Consider the following 25393-nt stretch of genomic DNA (forward strand, 5'->3'; position numbering starts at 1 on the left):
AAATGCCCACTACATGTTAAAAATTATAATAATGATGTTGTCCCACTTTTCAGTTGGGTTAGTCTCAACCTACCTTTCTCACCCACAACATCACTGCACTTTCTGTGCTTCTGCTGACACCTGAGTATTTATGTACCTAGAGCATAGATACTTAAATAAGTTGTTAGAATCTTCCATTGCCATACAGTCATGTTAATAAGCATAGGAACATAAATGTCTAGGATCCACCATCTGGGATAAGAAACCACCTGAGATGAATATTTTCCCTTTCAAATACTCCCTACTCATCTAGTCTCTCTCCCTCCCCATCCTTCTCTCTCTCTCTCTTCCTCCCTCCCTCCCTCCTTCAAATAAATCATCTGTTTTCACTTGGGGAAAAAAAGAAAAAGAAACCACCTAAGAGGTGAGGAGAAAAACAGGAATCAAAGTTTGTCTTTCTAGAGATTTAGTCAATTTATTTTGGAAGCCTAAAGTTAAGTTAGTTTTATTCACACTTTACTTTCTTCTTTTTTTTGCTTAAATTCTTTTATTGGTACATTTTAGGTATACAATACATTTACATTTATCATTGGGTGCTTGTTCCTGTACATGATGTATCTTGGTTCTTATTTTTTCCCCATTAAGGGGAAAGGAAAGAAGGGAAAGGGAAAATTCGCACTTTACTTTCATTGCGTTTTTACTTTTGACTACTTCTTTTACATAGGTACCTGATTTCTTGTATTAGTTTGATGTGGATCTTGAGGGAACTCACTTTAAAACTAAAATTGAAAGACTGATTGTATTTCTAAGGATGAAGAAAGGTGAAAGTAAAGACTTATTAGCATGAGACAAAGGAGGTAATGATTAAACAGGACTTCGCCCTACACAGTTCATTCTGCTAAGATTTCACAACAAAATTCAAGTTGTATTCATAGGAAACCTTTTCCTCTTAACTTCAGCCACCTAGAGGAATTAACTTACTGAGTTCCACTTCCCTCTCTTCTTAAAAAGCAGAATCATCTGGGGGCCGGGGATTTAGCTCAGTGGTTTCGCCGCCTGCTGCGCAGGCGCAAGGATCCAAGTTCGATCTCCGGTATCAAAAAAAAAAAAAAAAAAAAAGCAGAATCATCTGAATGAAAATATAAATGTACATAGAGTCCTACGTCAAGTGGAAGATTTCATCAAAGAAGTTACTTTATGATTCTTTTCAACTATAAAATGTAGAAAAGGAGATCTTTCTCAAATGGTAAGGGCATCAACAGGGGAGGTAAAAGAAAAAATTAAGATGTGTCATGTACAGGTACCAACCACACATAAGAAATGTAAACATTATGTACTGCTAACATGTACTAATAAAATTAATTTAACATTTTATTTTATTAAGAATAAAAGTGGCCCCAAAAAAGAATAAAAATGCCTGGGAGACTACTGATAAAAATGATAACTTTTCAGTTTTCTTATTGTGATGAAGCTACTTAATTTTTCTTTACCCTCATCTCCATTGCCCATTTTAATTAATTTTATTGGTACATTTCAGATATACATAATAATAACATTCATTATAGGGAAGTTGTACCAGTACATAATATATCTTGGTTCTTTTTTTCCCGTTTACCCCACCTCTTCTTTCAACTCCTCTTCTCCTCATTTACAAAAACTCTGCTTCCATTTTTCCTTCTATTATCTTTTTTCCTTTTTCCTTTGTTCCTCCTTTCCCAGTTCCCTTTCCCAATTAAACATTTTCTTCTGATTTCACAATATCTATTATATATTTTAGTCCTTATTTATACTTTCAGTTTCTCACATCAGAGAAATCAAGTAATATTTATTTTATTTCATTAAGAATCTGGTCCCAGGGTCCATCCATTTACCTAGAAATGTCTAAAGCTTATCATTCTTTATGGCAGAGTCATACTCATTGTGTAAAAACATCACATCTTCTTTGTCCATTCATCAGCTTATGAGCATTTGGGCTGTTTCCAAGATTTAGCTATTACAAAATGTGATGCTATAAACATGGGAGTGCAGATACTGCTGTGATATGATGCTTTTCATTGTTTCAGGAAGATACAAAGGGGAATAATTGGTCAAATGAAACCTCTAGTTTTAGTATTTTGAGGAATACACACCCTGATTTCCACAGTGGTTGCACCAATCTACACTCCCACCAACAATGGAGAAGGGTTGCTTTTTCCCCTCAGCCCTACCAGCATTTATTACTGGTTGATTTCTTGATAATAAGGATTCTGTCTGGAGTGAGATGAAATCTCAGTGTTGTATTAATTTGCATCTCATGAATGACCAGTGATGTTGAACCTTTTTTCATATATTTGTCATTTCTACTTCTTCATCTGAGAAGTATCTATTCATTTCAAAGGCCAATTTTTGAAGTGGGTCTTTAAATTTGGGGGGAGGTGTGATTTTTTTTAGTTCTTTATTCTAGATATTAGTTCTTTGTCTAAGGATCAACTGGCAAAAAAATTTTTCCTACTCTGTAGATTGTCTCTTCACTCTGCTGGTGATTTCTTTTGTTGGTGCAAAATCTTTTTAATAAGATGGGATCCCATTTGTTGACACTTTGTGATATTTCCTGTGTGACTGGAGTTTTGTTCATAAAGTTTTTGCCTATACCATTGTCTTCAAGAGTTCTACCTATTCTATCTTCCAGAAGATTTACTTTAGTGTTTAGATTAGTTTAGTGTTTCTGTTTTAATATTTAGATCTTTGATCCATTTCAATTTTAGTTTAGTGCATGGTGAGAAATATGGATCTAATTTTAATCTTCAGCAAGTAAAAAGCCAGTTTTTCCAGCACCATTTGAGAGGCTATGTTTCTTTCTGGGAAGGTGTTTGGCCCTTTGTCAAACATAAGGTAGCTGAGTGTGTTTGGAATTCTTCCTGCATCTTCTAGTCTGTTCTATTGATCCTCAGGTGTAGCTGTTTTTATCATAGCTTTGTAGTACAATTCTAAATCATGGATTGTGATGTCCCCTGCCTTGCCTTTGTTCTCCAGAATTGCTTTTGCTATTTTAGGTCTCTTTTGGTTCCAAATGAATTTTTGAATTGTTTTCTCTAATACTGTGAGGTATGCTATTGGTATTTTTATTGGAATTTCATTAAATATGTAAAACAATTTTGGGAGTATGGCCATTTTTACTATATTGGTTCTTCCTACCCAAGAACAAGGGATATCTTTCCATTTTCTGATATCTTCTGATTGCCTTTTTAAGAGTACTGTAGTTTTCAATGTAAAGGTCTTTTACATTCATTAGATTGATTCCTATATATTTCATTTTTTTAATGCTATGGTGAAAGCTTTGATTTCCTTAATTTCTCTCTCCATGAGTTTATTATTTGTGTACCAGAATTCCTATTGATTTTTTAATGTTGACTTTTTATCCAGCTATGCTACTAAATTTGGTTATTAAATCTAGAAGTCTTTTGGTGGAAGTTTTGGAGTCTTTTATGTAGAGTATCATGTCATGTAAATAATGATAATTTAATTTCTTCCTTTCTTATCCTTATTCCTTTTGTCTAATTGCTCTGGCTAAAGTTTCCAAAACTATATTGAATAAGGAGTCGTGATAGTGGACATTCTCATCTTGTTCCTGATTTTAGAGTGAAAACTTTCAGTTTTTGACCATTTAGTATGATGTTGGCTGTTGGTTTGTCAGAGAGAGCTTTTATCAGATTGAGATAAAGACTTTTCTATTCCAATTTTCTGTAGGGTTTTTAATTATGGAAGGGTGTTAGACTTTGTCAAATGCTTTTTCTGTATATATTGAGATGATCATATGGTTTTTGCATTTGGCTTTGTTAATATGGTCTTACATTTATTGATTTGCTTATGTAGAATCATCCCTGAATCCCTAGGATGAATCCTACTTAGTCATGGTGTATAATCTCAATGATTTGCTGAATTCTGTTTGCCAGTGTCTTATTGAGGATTTTTGCCTCTATGTTCATTAGGGAGATTGGCCTGTAGCTCTCTCTTTTGGTTGGAACCTTCTCTGGTTTTGGTATCATGGTAATGCTTGCTTCCAGAAATGAGTTTGTGAGTATTGCTTCCCTTTCAATTTCATTACAGAGCTTGAGGAGCAGTGACATTACATCTACTCTAGAGTTCTTATAGAATTCAACAGTGAATTCTTCAAGACCTGGGCTTTTCTATCTTAGTAGGTTTCTAATTACATCTTCAATTTCATTGACTGATACTGGGTTATTTAAAATCTTTATATCTTCTTGATTCAGTTTTGATAATTCATATGTATCTAAGAATCGGCCCATTTCTTCTGAGTTTTCCATCTTATTAGAATACAGGTTATTGAAGTAGGTATTAATAATCTTCTAGATTTCTGCATGATTCATTGTGATTTCACCTTTTTCATTCCTAAGTGCCTGGACTTGAGTCTTTCTTTTTTTTCAATAAGGTTGGCTAAGGGCTTGTCAATTTTATTTAATCTTTCAAAGAACCAACTCTTTGACTAATTGATTCTTTGTATTGTTTTCTTAGTCTCAACTGCATTAACTCCTGATATAATATTTATAATTTCCTCCTTCATATGAGCTTTGAGTTTGACTTGCTCTTCTTTTTCTAGAAGCTTGAGGTTCAACATTGCGTTGTTTATTTGTGCTTGTTCTGTTTTTCTGATGTGGGAATTTACTGCTATGAATTTCCCTCATAGGACTGCTTTTGTTGCATTCCAAAAGTTCTGTTGTGTTATACTGGCATTATCATTTAATTGTAGAAACTATCTAATTTATTCTTTAATTTCATCTGTGACACACTGGTTGTTCAGGAGAGTGTTGTGTAATTTCCATGTGTTTATAAAGTTTTTGTGGTTTCTTTTGCCATTGATTTCCAATTTCATTGCACTATCATCTGATAATATTCATGGGATAATTTCAATTCCTTTGCACTTACTTAAGAATGTTTTGTGAGCTAGTATGTGGTCAGTTTTAAAGAATGATCTGTGTGCAGCTGAGAAGAATGTGCATTCTGATGTTGTGTGGTGGAACTCTGAAGACATCTACTAAGTCCATTTGTTAAAAAATTTGGTTCAGTTCTGATATTCCTTTGATTTTTTTGTCTAATTATTTGTGAGAGTGAAGTATTGAGGTCCCCCATTACAATTTTATTAGTCCTTATTTGATTTTTCATGTCTGCTAATATTTGTTTTATATACTTGGGTGCACTGGTATTTGATGCATATATGATTGTTATCTCTTCCTCGTGGATTGTTCCCTTAACAAGAATACAGTGACCTTGTTTCACTTGATCAGTCTTGGCTTAAAATCCACTTTATCTACAAATAGAATAGCTATCCCTGCTTTTTCAAGGTTCCTGTCACATGGAGTATTGTTTTCCATCCTTTGACTTTCAGTTTATGAATTTCCTTTTTAATTAAATGTGTTTCTGCTATGCAGAATATTGTTGGATCTTGTTTCTTGATCCATTCTGCCAGTCTGTTTCTTTTGATTGGTGAATTGAGGCCATTTAATTGATGGTTATAACTGATATGTATTGACTTATTCTTATGTTATTTTCTTGTTGGTTCCCTTTCTTTCCTCTCTAATAATTTGCCTTGCCCGGTGGAATCATTCTGTTGAGGTTCATGGAGTTTTTATCTTTATTACCTCTAAAATGTCTTTTAGAACATTTTGGAGTACTGGTTTGGTGGTCATGAATTTCTTCAGGTGTTCTTTGTCACGGAATTATCTTATTGCTCTATCAATTTTGAAAGACAGTTTTGCAGGGTACATCAATCTGGGTTGAATGTTGTTTTCTTTTACAGCTTGAAATACTTTACTCCAAGTTCTCCTTGACTTGAGGGTTTGTGTTGAGAAGTCTGCTGTAATTCTGATAAGGTCTCCTTTATAAGTGATTTCATTCTTTTCTCTCACGCCTTTTACTATTCTGTTCTAGTGTTGAATTTCTGCAATCCTATTATACGCCTTGAGGTAGATTTTATTTTTATCATGGCTAATTGGAGTTCTATATGCCTCACTTAACTGTATGTCAAGTTCTTTTTCCATGCTTGGGAAGTTTTCTGCCATTACTTCTGTGAACAGGTTTACGTCATTTGTACTATCTCTTGCTTTTTCATTGACTCAGATCAATCTTATTCTTCTTTGCCTTGTCCAACAGCTTTTGGATTTTTTGTGGTTTCTTTGGTATTTTTCTTTTCATGATTGATAACCACAATCCTGCCTTCTAGATCTGATATTCTGTCCTCACATTGGTTCATTCTGCTATGTATAGTTTCAATAAAACTTTTAATCTTCTAGATATTTGATTGACTCTTTCATGGATTCCATTTCTTTCCTATGTTGGGCATTAATGGTTTCCATCATTTTCCTAAGCTCCTCTATTTTTTACCTATATCTTCTCGAGGCTCACTAATCATGCCTTTCATTATAGTCACCTCTGAAGTTACCCGAGAAATTTATTTTTGATTTTATTTTTTTCATTCATTTTCTTTGTTACTTCCACTGTTAGCACTTTGCAGTCCAGGTGGCTGGCGTTCAAATGGTTCCACCTCATTGCCCCCTGGGTTTGCCTTTGGTGAGCTGCAAGTCTGGAGTTGCATCTTGCTTCCGTGTCTTCCTTTTTTTTATTTTTTTAGTTTAATTCCTACATTGACGCTTGTGAATTGTTTACAGTAGGTATCTTTACTGCTAGTATTGAGAACCTTTAAGAAATGACTACTTCTCAGAGATGTCTTCCAGGTGTAAGTGGCTTGGATTTTAAATCTGTTGCAAGATCCTACATCTTCAACTTATTGGGGCTGAGAAGTTGCTGCCTATTTGGCCTAGCCCCTGGTTCTTTAGCATTGGCCTATAGTATTGTTTATGAACCTCAGGCACTCTCAGTCTTGGCATACAAGGAAAAACAACTGATTAGAATAATTATGTTACCTTAGCTAAAGTAATATAATCAGTAATAACAATAGCATCAAACATACCCTAGAAAATGACAAACTGTGGTAACTATTAATTTGCCACCTTTAATCATATGAATAAGATTTGTGGTTATAAAATTTGTGGTTAGAAAATTGTGTGCAGTAAATATCCCCTCAATGTGGTGATTTTACCCTCAGGGGACAAAAAATGTGCACTTCAAGGCGTGTCTCTGCTGTCATTGGTTGACAGAGGGGGCAGACAGAACCCTGATTCATGTTGATTAATCCCAGCAAGGCAGTAGTAGAATTATGGTAGTGGTGGATAATTCCAACAAACCTGAGCCTTTAGTTCTACTGAAGTTCAGGCTGCTTCTGGTTTCTGCTTATGAGGCTGGGACCTGAGTTTTTCAGCCTGCAACACTCTGAGTACCTCTTGCCAGCTTGAACTCAGCTCCCTGCAGGCTTGAACTGGACTTCCTGACATCTTGCTAGCTTGAACTCAGCTAAGCCACAACCTGATACTGGGAGCTGCTAGATGGAGCCAACCTGAAGATGCTCTGACTTCTGAATTTGGCCCCTTTCCAAAATGGCTACCAGCCAATCATCCTCTCCTGGCAGATGTCTGAACCCAAATAACTCACTAGCCACTGCAATCCGCCATGTCCACTGCTCCATTCCACTGGTGCATTTCTCTGTGGAGGCCACCTTTCCTTGGAGCAAGCCAATTGGAACTGAAACGTCTATAAACTGTGAAATAAATAAATCTTTCTTACTTTAACTTTGGGTGTCAAGTACTTTGTCTCAGCAACAAGAAAAAGTAACTAAGACAGTACTAAATAAGAGGAAGCATACAACCAAATTTAATTGATATCTGTAATATTTCAAGTCTCCAAAATATTGTTTGTTCTTCACACTCTTTCATGTGTTTATTACTTACTGGACAGTTGTAAGGTGGACCATATCCCAAAGATGTGAGATTAAAAGAGGATCTTTCTGTCTTATGTAAGTCCATGTGGAGTCTTTTTTTTTTTTTAATTCTACCTTCTTGGCATTTACGTTAATAGTTTTCATACTCTGGTATCTTCTTATGACAATTCCAGTGGATATGAATCTTTACAGATCAGTGGAAGCCAAATCAGTTTACTCCAAGGAGATAATGAGAATGACTCTACTAGCTTGTTTAGTTTATAATTATCTTAATGTTCTTTTAAAAAAATCAATGAACAAACACTTCCAAGCCAACATCTCACTTACAATAGTATCTGCTACCCTAATTAAGTGAGAACCCATTTTATCCCAGGTTCTGGACCACAGTGAGTGAAACACTACTCAATGCTCATTCTGTCTGAGCTCTCTTTGTTTGTTTTTTGTTGTTTTGTTTTGGTACCAGGGATCAAACTCAGGACCTTGTGCTTTCAAGACAGGCACAACACCACTGAGCTAAATCCCTGGCCCTGTGAGCTCTCTTTGTACACAAAGCTTAACCCTTTACAGCCATAAGAAAGTTTAGAGTACAAGCACTTTTCTAATGCTGAATTTTTAAGACTTTATTAACCATAATGCTAAAGCCTTTTCCTCAGTTTCTGGTAAACAGTTCACCAGTGATTCTAAATTCAACCAATATTGCCACTGCCATTTCTCATGAAATCCAGTCCTGGCATGAGGAGTTGGTCAGCCAAGATCTGAGTTATTCAGATCTGGTTGTGGCTTCCCCTGAGGAGTCACTGAAGTCTAACTGCTTGAAAAATGTGGTATCAGTGGATATTGAAGTAAAACACAATTTTCATTTTACCTTTTCCTAAAGGACTCCGTCAGACCTTCTAAATTTAGTGAACTAGCATCACACTATATATGTATAGGTTTAGATGAGCAGCTTGTACACCTATGGCCAGATGAAATATCATTTACAACTCAGCTTTCAGCACATCACTAGGGCATTTATAGTGTCATCCTACTTACTTCAGTAGCTCCCTTCCTTTCTATTTTTATCATAAAATCTATAAGCTATGGCAATAATATGCTCTGGGTGCAATTAAAAAAGCAATGAATTTACTCAAAATTTCCACTAAGAGCTGCTCTTTCAGTCCACAGCTGGACAAGTCTTCCAGGGGTAATCCTATCTCAGAGTAATCTCTGTGATTCATTCTCTGCACAGCATTATAAATCAAAGTTCAACAGAATGTTAACTGTGCTTTAAGACTAAGTCTTTTTAAAAGACTTTTATCTTCTATTTTCATCTTTCACAGATGTAATGAAGTTGAGATGCATAACTCCCATGAACACATCTTTAACCTTGTTTCCTCTTTTCCCCAATTTTCTAATCTCCCACATTTTCCAGATCTTAGCAACCCAAACCGCAAAGGGAAAAAAACTTAAATTCAATCCCCTCAATCCTGAGTAACTTTTGACCTCTCCCATCTCCCTCATTTCTTCCAACTCATCACCAACTTCTTCTATATTTTTGATCATGTTCTTTTCTATGTATTTTCCACTTACATGTCACCAAAATACAGGAACTAGTTTAGCAGTAAGAAATGGTAGGGGGAAATGTGGCCAGCAAGATAATATTTTCATATGTGGGCTGGGGAAGAGGGAAGAGTCTACTATATTTACTAATTGTATTCCATTATCTTCTTACTGGTGGAAGACTTTTTAAATAGCTGAATTATTTCCTCCCTTTTCCTATGCTCTAACTCTGTTCTTCATAATTTTCACTCAAATATCTTAGATATTAATGAAATATTAATTTATATTGCATATTTTCCAGTTGAAGTTATTTAAGTAATATGTTTCAAAACCAAAATTCAAAAGTTACTTACATATAAACTTTAACTTTTAATGACTTCATTGTTTACTGATATTTCTTTTGTATCAAATCTTTTATTTTTTGTATATTTCTTGCTCAGCTTGAAAAACATTAGAGTAATTCTTCATAGAAGTATGTAAGTGAACTATTTTAAAGTCCTGCATGCATGAAAATTATTTATAAAGTCTTTTTGAGTTTGGAAATTTTTGCACTGAAAAATCTGTAGAGTAGCTATTGTTCCACTTTTCTAACTGTTAATATTGTGGAGAAGTCTGAGGCCAACATGATTCTTCTTTATTGATTACATACTTTCTTCACTTGGGATAATTTCAGACATATTTTCCTTAAAATTAGAAATTCAAAAGTATCAAATATGGGCTAGTTTTAATTAAATTTACCTCATACTTGAGCTCCTTTCATTTTTCACAAGGGAAACCTGTGTCACCATTTAATTGATTATTCCTGTTCCTCCATGTACCTTAGTTTTTTCTTCCAGAATTTCTAAATTATAACTCCATATTCATTTTCTTCTCATAGTTTTTATGTATATTTATCTAAGTTCTGGGAGAATTTCTGAAATCACTGGATTTGTGCAGTTCTGAACCTTCTGAAGAGTCCAGAATAATATTCATCCTCAAATGAAGGTGATAGCATCTATGACATCTTCTGTTGGTGGGCTCCAACTTCCTTGCCAAGCTCACCAGAAAAGCTTCCTAATTTCTTTTGTGGCTAGTGGTGGTGATTTTCTGAGACCATCACAATGAATAAGATGCAATCAGAAATCTTATTAGGGTAAGGGGTGAGTCTAGAAAATTTGATCTGATTTTGAGGAAAGAAATGACAGACACCAACTTCTCCTACTTCTTCCTGCTATGAAAAAACAACTGCTGCCTGAAAAGGTGAAAAACATTTCATAAGTAAAATGGGTGGTTAAAAGAATTGCAGAAAAACTGATCATAACATAATCCATTTGGTTAACCAACATCACCAGTTGCCTATCCCCAAACTTCTTCCATTCACAAATCTACCAACCCCAAGTGTTACAGCAGGACTTTGTTCCACACAAAAAAATGGTAAGAATAACATAACTATATGTTCCTGTGTGTGATGGCACGCACCTATAATTACAGCACTCTGGGAGTTTGAGGCAGGAGGATTGCAAGTTTGAGCCCAGCCTGGGCAACTTGGCCACTTAGCAAACACCTATCTCAAAATTAAATAAATGAATAATAAAAAATGGTTGAGGATATAGCTCAGTGTGAAGGCCCTGGGTTCCATCCCCAGTATCAAACTTCAAAATAAATAAATTAACCACAAGCAACTGAACACTTACTATGTGCCAGCCTAAATAATTTACACAGTACCTTATTTTATTACAATAACAACTATATCAATATATGTTTTTCTTTCTTTTAAAAACAGATTAAGTGACTTCTCCAAGATCACAAAGATAGACATGAAATTTAAAGCTGAATTTCAAGGAACATAAAGAGAATAAAATGTTAAACTGGGAGTTTCTAGTGATCCTCAAGCATAAAATGAATAAATTCTAAAATAGAGGTGTCACAACAAAGTAAAGGAAGTCAAATGACTTTAGACTCACATCAAGGATATAAAAGAATCAAGGCAATGGAGAGTCAAAAGGATTTAAGAAAATATTTATTTGGAGAGAATTGCTGAGTATAAAAACCAACCATTCCTCAAAGGGAAGGACAAAAGTGCAATTCCATTTCTTTCACCTCTAGAGTGTACAAAGAACTTTTAGTAGGACCACTCAGAAAGTTTCTGAAGCTTGAAAAAATTAATATACATTTGACTGAGAAGTCTAATGCGTTCTTTTTTTTTTGGTACCAGGGATCGAACTCCGGTCCTTGCGCTTGCACAGCAGGCGGCAAAACCACTGAGCTAAATCCCCGGCCCTCTAATGCATTCTCATGCATTATAGCATGGCCAGCTGGGTGCTCCAATGGTGAGAGCAAAGTAGAAACAGCTATATGTGACTGCCCAGCACTTTCACAGCTTGCTGAGGCAGAGGACTCAGGAGTCTGTTCCAGGGATTAAATGTGGGCCACAATGAGAGAGCTGGGCAGGAAAACCAGCGCCGAGAAAAGAGACAATCAAGGAAGAGAACTCATAACACATTACAGTCAATACAATCAGCAAGGAGCCTCCAAAGTACATGAAAGCAGCCATAGGACAGTCAACTTTCCATGTCTGCCAGACTCAGAGAGCCTGAAGTCATCCTTACACCTATTCAACACAACTCTCTGCCCTCCTTTTTCTTTTCCCATGAAAAGCTGCCACACCCTCTGAAGGAGTAGCTAGCTAGCAAGGAGAAAAAGTCACCCATACCCTCTTACAAAGAGGCTCAACTACTATGGGCTTTGCATTAATCAGTGTTCTCCAGAGGAACAAAACCAATAGACTGGATATACTGCACAAGACAGGATATCCCTGACTGGCTTACAGGATCAGAAGCAGGATAACCCCACAGCAACTGCTGACTGGCTGGAGTGCCAAGATAACCACTAGCTGCTCAACCCCAGAAGCTAGAAGTCTCAGAACAAGAGAGACCAATGGTTGAACTCTAGTCCTGAGAGAGACCAATGGGTGAACTCTAGTCCTGAGGCTGGCTAACAGCCTAGAGCCTTCTGGAGAGTTATTGGTTCAAATCTGGATTCAAAGGAGTCTGATGTCCTCAGGTCATGGCAGCAATAAAGAAAAAATACCCACTGAAGAAGAGCTGAGCTTGCATGTAGATGCTTGTTTTCCCCTTCTGCCTCCAGCCTATTGTGCAGAACTGCCCATACTCAGGGGAAGAGGAGGTATATTCCCTATTCAGTTCACTGACCCATATGTCAACTGCCTGGAAACACCCTCACAGACATACCCAGCAGTGTGATTCCAGTGTGAACTAACAATTTTCCAGGCATCTCTCAGTTCACTCAAGTTCACAAAAAAGACTAACTGTCACAGGCCCTAACAGAAACAGAAGCCATTACCTAGAATGCCAAATAGAAACAAAGGTCATTACCTGGAATGAAAGCTTTTTTAATATATTTCACTGAATATTTTAAAATTTTTGGATCAGGGCAACTTCGTGTTACCTATGGGTCCAAACTCTTGTTACCTGAAAACAGTTGGGTAAGTTATGAATCTGCCAAGTTTTATCCAAGACTATGGGGGGGGGGGGTTCTCCATTATACAACTTTAAGAAATCAAGAGAGACAAAATAGGTTGTATTCAGTTGTGCTGTCAACATATCAATATACAAATAACACATTAGTGTTTGCATACCCCTCAGGGGAAGGGAGGTTAAAAAAAAAACAACAGCTTCCTTGGCCTTTACGTAAGACATCATCCCTCCACAAAGCTTAAAGAAAATATGTGGGAAATAAGTGAAAAATAGACACCTCATAGCCCTGCCCATACTTCTAGTTTATAACTCATTCACCTACTAATTCTTCTTCACACAAGGACCCAAAACCTTCAGCCAAATTAATGCACAGAGATAACTTGTAGTCCTTTTCACTCATTTAGCAAACACATACAGTAATGTTTTAATCTCAGTAATATCTCAAGGTAATATTCCTGCCAGTTTTTCAAAGACAATACAACTTCCTAAGGGAAATTCTGGAAATTTATGGGCACATTATTCTAAAACTGTTGTGCCCAAAACTTATTGAAGAATATAATCTTTTGTTCTTTGTATGTTATGGTTAGGCATTATATTAATTTTTTAATTGTATGTATAAGTAGGTAATATTAGCTAGGGATTTCATCCAGATAGTAAAGATGACATTAAGAAATATTTGTTTTAAAAATGAGAATTGATATAATTAATAACTATTTTATGCTAATCTAATTTTCTCTAACTTGTAATACATTTTCCAAATTTTTTATTTAAAAATTTTTTACATATTCAAGAGTTGCACAAATAATATCATGAATACTTTGTTTCTATTCCCCTAGATTCACTCAGCTTTAATATTTAACTCTTTGTATACATACCTATTTTCTCAACACTTTGAAAGCTATTTGCAGACTTTGATACTTCATAACCACATTAGCATGTACCTCCATATGAGGTACATATTTCAAGAAAGAACTCTCTACATATCTGCATAACTTCAAAGCAATGATCATGCTCAGGAAAATTAATGTTAACTAAAAAAACTAGTACATAACGTATAGTCCATATTTAAGTTTTTCCAACTGTTCCAATAATGTCCTTTTCATAGCTATTTTATTCTAATCTTCTTTTTCTTATACAGGAATTATTCACACTGAGTTTAACTATTGTATTTCTTTAGGTGCCTCTAATCAGTTCATTACCCTCTTTGTCTTTTATGTTATTGAGATTTTGAAGCAGCAGGCTGACTTATTTTACACTATGTATTGTAATTCAGTTTGTTTTCTGATAAGTAGATTTAGGTCAAAATAATTTTTTGCCAGAATATTACGTAGATGGTGTTCCAAGCTTTTCAATGTATAACATTCAGAGGTAATGAAACATATTTTATCATACCATGTTAGAAATGCTAAGTTTAATCATTTCATTATGAAAATACGAAACAGAATTTTCCCTTGAAAAGTTACTGGTTTGTGTGAAATATCCTGGTGGTATATTTTAAAAATTGTGGGGCTGGCACTGTAACTCAGTAGAGAAACTTATTAGTATGTGTAAGGTCCTAGGTTTGGTCCCAAGCACCAAAACAAAACATACCTCATCTCAGTGACACCATTCCAAAGAGAGAAACTAAATGCTCAGCATGGAAGTGCAGACAATCCTGTTCTTACCTTTTGACTTGCTGACATGAAGATTCCAATGTGAACTATGAAAGAATGTCTTAGTCCAGGCAGGTCTTTGAACATCAAAGAATAGTTCATCATATTAAGTTAAATGAATTTCCTTGAGAGAGTTCGTCTTTTAATAGTATATAATATGCTGCCATGGACATTCAAATTCCTTGATACTGATTTGCTAGTGTTCCTTTTTTTTTTTTTTTTTCAATACCGGGGATAGAACTCAGAACCTTGTGCTTGTGAGGCAGGTGGTGTGCTAGTGTTCCATTTTTATCTCAGAGTATTTAGAACCAAAAATTAAAAGACCATATTAGCTTGAAATATTTACATTAAAGTCTAAAAACTGGGCAGTTTATTTCCTACTTACCAGAAAATAATATCCCTTGAGTATCATGAACACATTGTATAGCTGCCATTGTCAAAAAATTGTGCCAGCTAACAATTTAACAATCCCCGTGATGTCTTGTTCCTCACTCCCTTGAGTTACATTCAAAAGAAAAATTATGAATAATTTGTTAAAACCAAGTAATCAGGAATTTCCATTAAATATTTGAAAAACTGCTTCTCTATGGTGAAACCCAAGCTGCATAGTAAGGAGAACAGAACAGGTCAGACAAAAATTTCACCCAAATAACACTTTGTGTTCAGCAAAACTCACCATGACAATTTGGAACACCAAATTATTACTATATGGAATCAGGAATTCAATTCCTAAAAAAGGCCAAATAAGGAACATTTTAAAAGGAGAACCAATATATGCAACCTTGTTTTTGTTAGTCTGTGCCCTGGGTATATGTTAACTCATCTAAATTTAAAAAGTTGACAGCTACTAGCCCATGGGTCAGCGTGCCACGGCTCCCAGCACAGAGGAGACTTCTAGTTAGGTGTGCCATGGCTCCCAGCTTAAAGGATGCTTCTGGGTGGGTGTGCCGCAGGTCCCAGCTTACAGGACACTTCCAGGTCAGCATGCCACAGCTCCCAGCCCAGAGGAGGCCTCTGGGTCGGTGTGCCACAGCTACCAGCCCAGAGGACACTTCTAGGTTGGCGTGCCATGGCTCACAGGCCAGAGGAGACTTCCGGGTAGGCGTGTTGCAACTCCCACTTTAGAGGACTCTTCCAGGTGGGCGTGCCATGGCTCCCAGCCCAGAGGAGGCCTCCGGGACAGCATGCCACAGATACCAGCATAGAGGACGCTTCTGGGTGGGCATGCCACGGCTCCCAGCCCAGAGGAGGCTTCCGGGTAGGCCTGCTGTGGCTCCCAGCACAGAGGAGGTGAGCCACATGGGCAGCAAGAACAACAGCCCCCCACCACCACCAAAATGAGAAGACAGGTAAACAAGCCTCAGAACCAGACTTCCAGATCACCTACAGCAACCCCAAAGGGAAACAAGATGGAACACTCTGATACTGAACCACCTGGACTCCCTGAACTAGCAATGAAAGAGGATCTGGAAAAAAAGAAAACAGAAATAATTTCTCACATAACAGCAAAGATTTTGCCCACAGTGCAAGACATGATTAATAAATCTAGAGAGAATACAGATAAAAAAAAATAGAGCAGCTGAGGAACATGATGGAATGCCAACATAGGAAATAAATTGAATCCATAAAACAGATGCAAAAAGACTTCCAGGATATTACAAACTCCATTGAGAGTCTATGCAGCAGAATGAGCCAATGTGAGGACAGAATTTCAGATATAGAAGATAATATTGCAATTAGTGACCAGAAAAAGCAAAATTTCTTTAAAATTATAAGGGAACACAAGAAATCAATCCAGCAGCTGCTAGATGATACAAAGCAAAATAACATAATACTGATTGGAGTCAATGAAGAACGAGGAGAGAGTACAGATGACATTAAAAAAAACTGTTCATAAAAGTGATGGCAGAAAACTTCCCAAGCAGGGGAAAAGAACTTGACATACAGATAAACGAGGCATATAGGACTCCAACTACCCTTGATCAAAAAATATCTACACATAGGCATATAATTGTTAAGATTCCAGAAATCCAACAGAAGAACAAACTTCTACAAGTAGTTAGAGAAAAGAAACCAATCACATACAAAGGAAAGCCTATCAGAATCACAGCAGACTTCTCACTGCAAATGCTCAAGGCAAGAAGAGCTTGGAGTGATGTGTTTTAAGCACTAAAGGAAAACAATCTCCAACCCAGATTGATGTACCCTGCAAAAATATCTCTCAAAATTGATGGAGAAATAAGATACTTTCATAATAAAGAGCACCTTAGGAACTTCATGAATACCAAACCAGAGCTCCAAAAATTTTAGATAAAATCCTAGGAAAAGACAATGAGGATCAGAACCCCAGGAAGCCCAGCAGAATGAATCCACCAGGCACGACAAGAAATTAAAAGCAAAGGGGGAGGATCAAACAAAAAGAAAAAGTCATGACAATGATATGTCAATACACATCAGTTATAACCACCAATGGTAATGGTCTCAATTCAACAATCAAAAGAAATAGACTGGCAGAATGGGTCAAGAAGCAACATCCAACAATATGCTGCATACAAGAAACACACTTAATTCAAAAAGAAACTCATAGACTGAAAGTTAAAGTGTGGAAAACAATACTCCATGTGACAGGAACCTGAAAAAAAGCAGGAGTAGCTATCCTCTTTGCAGATCAAGCGGATTTCAAACCAACACAGATTAAGAGAGACAAAGAAGGACACTACATCCTTATAAAGGAAACAATCCAAGAGGAAGAGATAATAATCATAAATATTTATGCACCAAACACTAGTGTGCTCAACCATATAAAACAAATACGAACGGAAATGAAAAATCAAATAAACACTAATACAATAGTAGTGGGGGACCTCAATAACCCACTGTCACAAATAGATAGATCAAGTAGACAAAAAAATAAGCAAGGAAATACTAGAACTCAATCAAACTCCTGAACAAATGAACTTAACAGATGTTTACAGAGCATTCCACTCCAGAAAATCAGAATACACATTCTTTTCAGCTGCACATGGGTCGTTCTCCAAAAGAGACCACATTCTTGCTCATAGAACATGTTTAAGTAAGTGCAAAGGAATTGAGGTTATCCCCTGTATATTATCACACCACAGTGTGATGAAATTGGAGATCAATAGCAAAGGAAACCGCAAGAATTTCATAAACACATGGAAACTGAACAACACACTTCTGAATAACCACTGGGTCACAGAGGAAATTAAAGAAGAAATCAGAGAGTTCCTACAATTAAATGACAATGTCAATACAACTTATCAGAATCTTTGGGACACAATGCAAGCAGTCTTACAAGGGAAATTCATAGCAGTGAATACGCATACTAGGGAAACAGAGCAAGCTAATTAAACAACCTGATGCTGAGCCTCAAGCTTTTAGAAAAAGAAGAGCAGGACAAACCCAAAGCTCATACAAGGGAGGAAATTATAAAGATCAGAGGAGAAATCAATGCAATGGAGACTAAGAGAACGATACAAAAAAATCAATGAAGCCAAGAGTTGGTTCTTCGAAAGAATCAACAAAATTGACAAACCCTTGGCCAACCTTTTCAGAAAAGGGAAAGAAAAGGCCCAAATCCATGCAATTAGGAATGAAAAGGATGAAATTACAATGGACACAGCAGAAATCCAGAGGATCATCAATACCTACTTCTAGAACCAATATGCCAACAAGATGGAAAACATAGAAAAAATGGACAGATCCCTAAATACATATGAATTACCAAAGTTCAATGAAGATCTAGAAATTCTAAACAACCCAATATCAATCAATGAAATTGAAAACATAAAAACTTACCAACTAAAAAAAGCCTAGGCCCTGATGGCTTCAACGCTGAATTCTACAAGATATTTAGAGAGAAACTACTGCCACTACTGTTTAAACTCTTCAATGAAATTGAAAGGGAAGCAATACTCCCTAATTCATTCCTGGAAGCAAGCATCACCTTGATCCCCAAAGCAGAAAAAGACCCAACCGAAAAAGAAAACTATAGGCCAATCTCACTCATGCATATAGATGCAAAAATCCTTAATAAGATAATGGCAAATAGAATGCAGAAGATCATCAAGAAGACCATACATCCTGACCAAGTGGGATTCATCCCAGGGATGCAAGGATGGTTCAACATACACAAATCCATGAATGTAATACACTATATCAATAGAGCCAAGGAAAAAAATCATATGATCATCCCAATAGATGCAGAAAAAGTATGACAAAGTCCAACACACATTTATGAGAAAAACCCTACAAAAAATTGGAATAGATGTTCTCTACCTCAATCTGATAAAAGCCATCTATGAAAAAACAACAGCCAATATCATACTAAATACTCAAAAACTGAAATCCTTCACACTAAAATCAGGAACAAGACAAGGATGTCCACTATCACCACTCCTGTTCAATATAGTTTTGGAAACATTAGCCACAGCAATTAGACAAGAGAAAGAAATAAAAGTAATAAAGATAGGAAATGAAGAAGTCAAATTGTCATTATTTGCAGATGACAAGATACTCTATATAGAAGACCCCAAGGACTCCACCAAAAGTCTTCTAGACTTAATAACCAAATTCAATAGAGTAGCTGGATACAAGGTCAACACACAAAAATCAATAGCTTTCCTCTCCATGAACAACAGGCTCACTGAGAGAGAAATAGGGCAAACAATTCCTTTCACAATAGCATCCAAAAAACTGAACTACCTAGGAATCAACCTAACAAAAGAAATCAAAGACCTCTTCTCCGAAAACTGTAACACATTGAGAAAAGATATTGAAGGGCATATCAGAAGATGGAAAGACATTCCTTGCTCCTGGGTAGGAAGAATCAACATAGAGAAAATGGTCATACTTCCAAAATTGCTGTATAGATTCAATGCAATCCCAATTGAAATCCCAGCAGGATACTTCATGGACCTTGAGAAAACAATCCAAAAATTCATTTGGAACAAGAAGAGACCCAGAATAGCAAAAGCAATTCTAGGTAACAGAAACATGGCAGGGGGTATTACAACCCCCAACTTGAAACTATACTACAAAGCTGCTGTGATTAAAAACAACATGGTACTGGAAAAGAAACAGACCTGAAGACCAGTGGAACAGATTAGAAGATGCTCAAACAGCTCCAGAAATACTCAGCCACCTCATGTTTGACAAAGGAGCCAATCACCCTTATTGGAGGAAAGATAGTCTCTTTAAAAAATGGTGCTGGACAAATTGGGTTTCAACTTCCCAAAGACTAAAACTAGACCTGTATCTCTCACCATGCACTAAACTAAAATCAAAATGGATTGAAAATCTAAATATAAAAACAGAAATGCTGAACTGGCTGTAACAGAGGTTAGGTAGAACTCTTGAAGACATTGGGGTAGGAAAAGACTTTTGAACAAAACCTCAGTTGCCCATAAACTGGCACAAACAATCAACAAGTGGGACGTCTTTTTACTAAAAAGCTTCTGCACAGCAAGACAAACCATCAGCAGTGTGAAGAGACAACCCACAATGTGGGAAAAAATTTTCACTAACGGTCCTTCAGACAAAGGTCTACTATCTCAAATCTATAAAGAACTTTAAAAAATCAGACCTCCCAAATTTAAAGACCCAATCCAAAAATGGGCTTCTGAAATGAATAGACATTTCTCACACAAAGAAGTAGACATGGCAAATAAACATATGAAAAAATGTTCAATATAACTGATCATTCAAGAGATGCAAATGAAAACAACACTGAGATTCCACCTCACTCCCAAAAGAATGGCTGCTGTCATAAAATCAACCAACAACAAATGCTGGCGGGGCTGTGGGAAAAGAGGAACCCTGCTCCACTGCTGGTGGGAGTGTAGACTGGTGCAACCACTGTGGAAATCAGTATGGAGATACCTCAAAGAACTAGGACTGGAAGTCCCATTTGACCCAGCTATTCCCATGCTGGCTATCTTCCCCAAAGAATTAAAAGAATCATACCACAGTGATATATGTGTACCCATGTTCATAGCAGCACAATTTGTAATAGCCAAAACTTAGAAACAGCCCAATTGCCCCTCAACTGGAGACTGGATCAAGAAAGTGTGTTCTTTTTATAAAATGAAGTACTACTCAGCCATAAAAAAAATGAGAAATTAGAGACATTTATAGCTAAATGGATGCACATTGAGGTGATACTCTTAAGTGAAATAAAGAGGACACACATGCATAAATACCAAATAGTTTCTCTAGTGTGAGAAACTAAAAGTGTAAATAAGGACTAAAAGGTATAATAGATAGTGAAACAAGAAGAAAAGGGGCAAAGGGGAGGGGGACGTGGGAGGGGTAGGGGAAAGGAAAGAAGGGAATGGAATATGAGAAAATGAAAAATTGGAAACAAAGTCTTTGTAAATAGGGAGGGATGGAGGAGTTGAAGGGAGGGCAGGGGAAGGGGGAAAAAATAAGAACGAAGAGAATATGTAAAGGTGTATATCGCCAATGATGAATGTCATTATATTTTGCACCTAAAATGTGCCAAGAAAAAGATTTAAAAAAATAAATAAAATATTTTTTAAAAATTAAAACTTTCTGAGATTTTGTTTACCACACCTCCACTCTCTATTCTCATTAGACTCTAAGATCTTCAAGCCAGGTCTTATTTTCTATGTGTTCCATTCCAAAAGACCTTTACCAAGCCTACTTCATAACAAATACACCAGCGCATTTACATAAGGTGCATACAGCCACACAATTATTAATACATGATAAACCATTGCAAAATCAGTGCTTTTTACATCATATCAGGATGCTTCCAAGAAAGATTTCATAGGTTATTAGAAAAATCAAAATAAATTGAAATGGACAGCATTTACCTTGCTACTATGACATTTCCATTTAAAAGCCTAAAATACAAAAAACTACAACAGTTGTTGGTTTGTATACATTCAATGTGCATTCTGAAATTAAGCTGTTATAAATGATAATAATTATAATGAAATAACTGTTCTATAAGTGACAATCAACACTTTAATGTAAAAGATAACTAATAGAAGTTTGTCATGTCTTACTGTTTATTATTAAAATACAAGTTACGGAAACTACCAACTTGAAAGGTAAAACTGATGAAAAGCATTAATGATGTGAAAAATTCTTTTACTTCATATTTCACAGAGACAAAACCCAGATTATGATTCTAGAGCTTAGAAATACTGATAAATTATTTTTTAAATGTTCTTTTGATAAAGATTGTGATATTTGGAATATTGCTTAGAGATTCTAAAGTTTTATTAACTGTTATCCAAATGTTTAATAAACCAAGAGCTTCTGGGAATGTTTTACTTGGGCAAGAAAATAACATTTTCTGTCCCAAAGTTGAGGTTACAGTGTGGAAAAACTGATCCATTTTAATGACACAAAGTATGTAAATGGTAAAAGGAAAGAATATAAAAGAGACCATTCCATCTAACTGCTACTCTTTAAAAATACCATGGGTCAAGAAGCCTGCTCCAATTACTCCCTACACAGAGAAATCCTTGAATGTATCAAAAAATATACATATGTAAGTATCTCAGAAAGAGTCCTATAACTCTTTTCCTGTTTGGTGATTTAATAACACGGTTCTTCATCTTTGCACTGATGGGTCTGTAGAATGCCTGACAAAAATTGCAACACATATTCCAGCGCGCATTTTATGACAGCAAGATGACTGCAAGATCTACCAAAGGACCTTCCTGAATCTCATATATGATTTTCCAGATTAACTTCCTAAAACACTACTTCAAGTAGATATTCTGTATACCATACTGAGTAGTATTATTAGCAAGGCCAGTAGCTTTATTGACAGATTAAAAGAGGCATCAAAATTCTTAAATCGAATCAATGATGGATATTAGTTTCTTAGCACTTTCCACAGGCCAAAATTCTTCAAAGATATTCTGAAAATCACAAGATTTAAGTCAATATTACATGACTTACTGCAAGGAGAGATGGAAAAAAAAATCAGATCTGAAAGTAAATAAAACAAAAAGTGTATAAAGCAAACTGAAGGATAATGGTATACAAATGGGTAAATGAATAAATTCTTAAAAATAAGTGAACTCACTAAGGCAGGAGACAAGGAATTAAAGATGCAAAAGAATGTACACAATTTTTGTTTTTTTAAAACTCATTAACTGCATAATCATGAGAAAAATGTCAATATCTATCACCAAAACATTAAATAATTGTTTTCTTATGAAAAATGATTTCTCCTTATCTTTAAACTTTTTTTAAAAGTTTATTATATGGATTTGTGATACATAATAAATACATTCACATTAGGGAATTAGTACATATACATATTGTATCTTGATTCTTTCTACTTCCTTTCCCCTCCTTTCCTTTCTCTTTCCAAATCCCTAAGACCCCTTCCCACCTCCACAAAGTCTAACTCCCTGTTTTCTATTATCTATTTTCTGTCCTTCTCTTTAAAGTATTTATACTTTGAGTTTCTCACTTAAGAGAAACTATGTCATATTTAACTTCTATGTCTGGTTTATTTCACTTAATACTATGGTCTCAAGGTGCATCCATTTTAATTATTATCAATGAAAAGAATTAACTCTCAAACTTTAATCATGGCTCTATACACAGAGGAAAAATTATATTAACAGTATCAGACTGTATACACAAATTAGTTGGAAAAGAAAGCTTGGGATACTTTACTCAATTTGTAAGACAAAAATGTTTTTAGTACACAACTCAAATTTCATTGTCAAATATGTAAAACTTACTATGCCCAAAGCATATATCAGGCCATGATTCACTCATTACTTTCAGAGTTGTTGGTAAAATAAAATAGACACCTATAATTCTTATTCTTTTTGCAAATGTGGAAATTGAGCATTCAAATAAAAACATTCTTGTCACATCCATCTATAATAGAGCTGAGAGGTCATGTGGAGAAAATGTTCAGATCACAGTGAATTGTTCCATAAACTGCCTGCTAGGCCAATCCAGCAAAAGTCTGCTTTATCTTTGACAGTATATTTCTTCTTAGCAACTGTCGACAGAACCACCAACTATGACTTTAAGATGAGCTTTACATAGCAACTGCTGCTTCGTGCCAAGCCAGGCTTGCCAGCTCTCCCAAACAACTTGCATAGACTCCTCTGTCCTAATAAAATCCCCAACCTTTCCATTGTTTTCTCGACATCCCAGAGGCCTCCCCAACCTGTGTCCTGGATAGCAATCCTATTCTTTATTCCTAAATAAAAGTTTCTTTATTAGAGATTCTTCTACATTTTTGTTTGACTTTGACATGTTAGTTTTACTTGATAAAAAACTGAAAAATTTAAATATATCAAAATATTAAACTCATTCTTTCTACCTGTAACACTTTACTTGTATGACAAATATATTAAGTTCCACATCAAATACCAACTTCTTCAATGACACTATCTCCAGTGTTCCAGATATAAGCAGTTTCTAAATCTAAAATCCCATTTATATTCCTATGGAACCTCGCACATTTATGTATTTGTTGGTTGAAATTTCCTTCATAACAGTGACTATATCTTAATTGTTGTTTTACTTTCTGAAGCACCTTTCCATGTAAGAAACAATCAATCAATTTCATGTGAATGAGTAAATTTTGCTAAGCTCTAAATCAAGCTATTAAAACAAAGAGGACATAAATAGTATATAATACAAGGTTTAGAACATCCCAATAAATTTTCCCCTTAGGTTTAAACATACAGGAGTATCTTCAGCATTGTATAAGCCTTTGCAAACTGTCACCTATATTATGTAAGGGGGAAAAACAAACAAAAACCCAATCAAGTTTCAAATTTTGTTATCCTAAGGAAATGAATTCCTGCAGGAGTCTTTTGTCTCATTCAATTTCATTAGAATTCTATATTACAGTTACTATGATTGTTTTCTGGAAAAGAAAACTAGGCTCAGAAGAGCAATTTCTGGGCCACTAACCTGACAAGACTGAAAGACGAGCCTTGCTGTCTCCTTCTGAAATATACATTTCTGTGCACTGTAGGAACCTCTCAGACTGTTTTCTGAAAAACATATATTCATTCTTAATGTTTCTACAGAACAAGACAATTACTAAATAACTTAAAATGTACAAAAAGATATAAAATAATCTATATTGATAATGATAACACTCTTAATGTTTTGATGCATTTCCTTTTAACTGATTACAAATAAGGAGGGATCACAGTCACGTGGAAAACACCAAATCAGCCTGCTGCAGACAGGCAGGTCTGCAGACACAGTCTCGAGGTCCTCAGTCTCACGGAAAACACCAAATCAGCCCACGCCCCAGCAACAATCCACTGGACACCTCCCCCACACCGCTCCTTTGGCCTCTTCTCTCTACAGCCACCTGGTTCTACACTACAAAGATGCAGAGGACACTGGACCACCAGACCACTGTACTGGAGCTAATCAAGTTCTCAGCATTTAAAGAATACCTGCCCAGAGGTAGGGGCTTCTGAGTCGCCATCCCACTGCTCCTGGTACAGAGGAAGGGGCTTCCAGGTGACCAAACTTCTCCCCGCTCCCAGCCCAGAGGAAGGGGCTTTCAGGCCACCATCTCTACTGCTGCTCCTGGCCCCAGCCCACCTTTCCCAGCTCAGAGGAGGTGAGCCACTAGGGCGCAAACAGCAAACCCCCTGCCGCCTGAGTCAAAATGAGAAAACACATAAATAAGTCTCAAAAACCAGACTTCCAGATCACCTACAGCAACCCCAAAGGGAAATGAGATGGAACACTCTGATACTCAACCACCTGGACCCACTCAGCTGGCAACAAAAGGGGATCTGGAAAAAATGAAATCAGAAATAATTTCTCAGATAACAGGAGAAATTGTGCTCCTAGTGCAAGACATGATTAATAAATCTAGAGAGGAGCTGAGGAACATGATGGAATCTCAACATTGG

General features: G+C 36.1%; 1 protein-coding gene across 2 annotated transcripts in view; it reads right to left on the reverse strand.

Moving 5' to 3' along the window:
- Cwf19l2 (CWF19 like cell cycle control factor 2) overlaps positions 1-25393 on the reverse strand; it is a 268444-nt gene that overhangs the window by 101288 nt on the left and 141763 nt on the right. Inside the window, exon 20 of one of the 2 annotated variants that reach the window (XR_015451556.1) lies at positions 11520-24508. The exons of the other annotated variant lie outside the window; for it this stretch is intronic. The gene's annotated coding sequence lies outside the window, so the exon portion shown is untranslated. Of the gene's footprint in view, positions 1-11519; positions 24509-25393 lie in introns of those variants that run through there. 2 annotated transcript variants of the gene reach the window in all.

The sequence above is a fragment of the Heterocephalus glaber genome, unplaced genomic scaffold, assembly GCF_053883595.1.
Source record: "Heterocephalus glaber isolate CG9 unplaced genomic scaffold, H.glaber_assembly_v1.0 deba00001429, whole genome shotgun sequence".
Lineage (NCBI taxonomy): Eukaryota > Metazoa > Chordata > Mammalia > Rodentia > Bathyergidae > Heterocephalus > Heterocephalus glaber.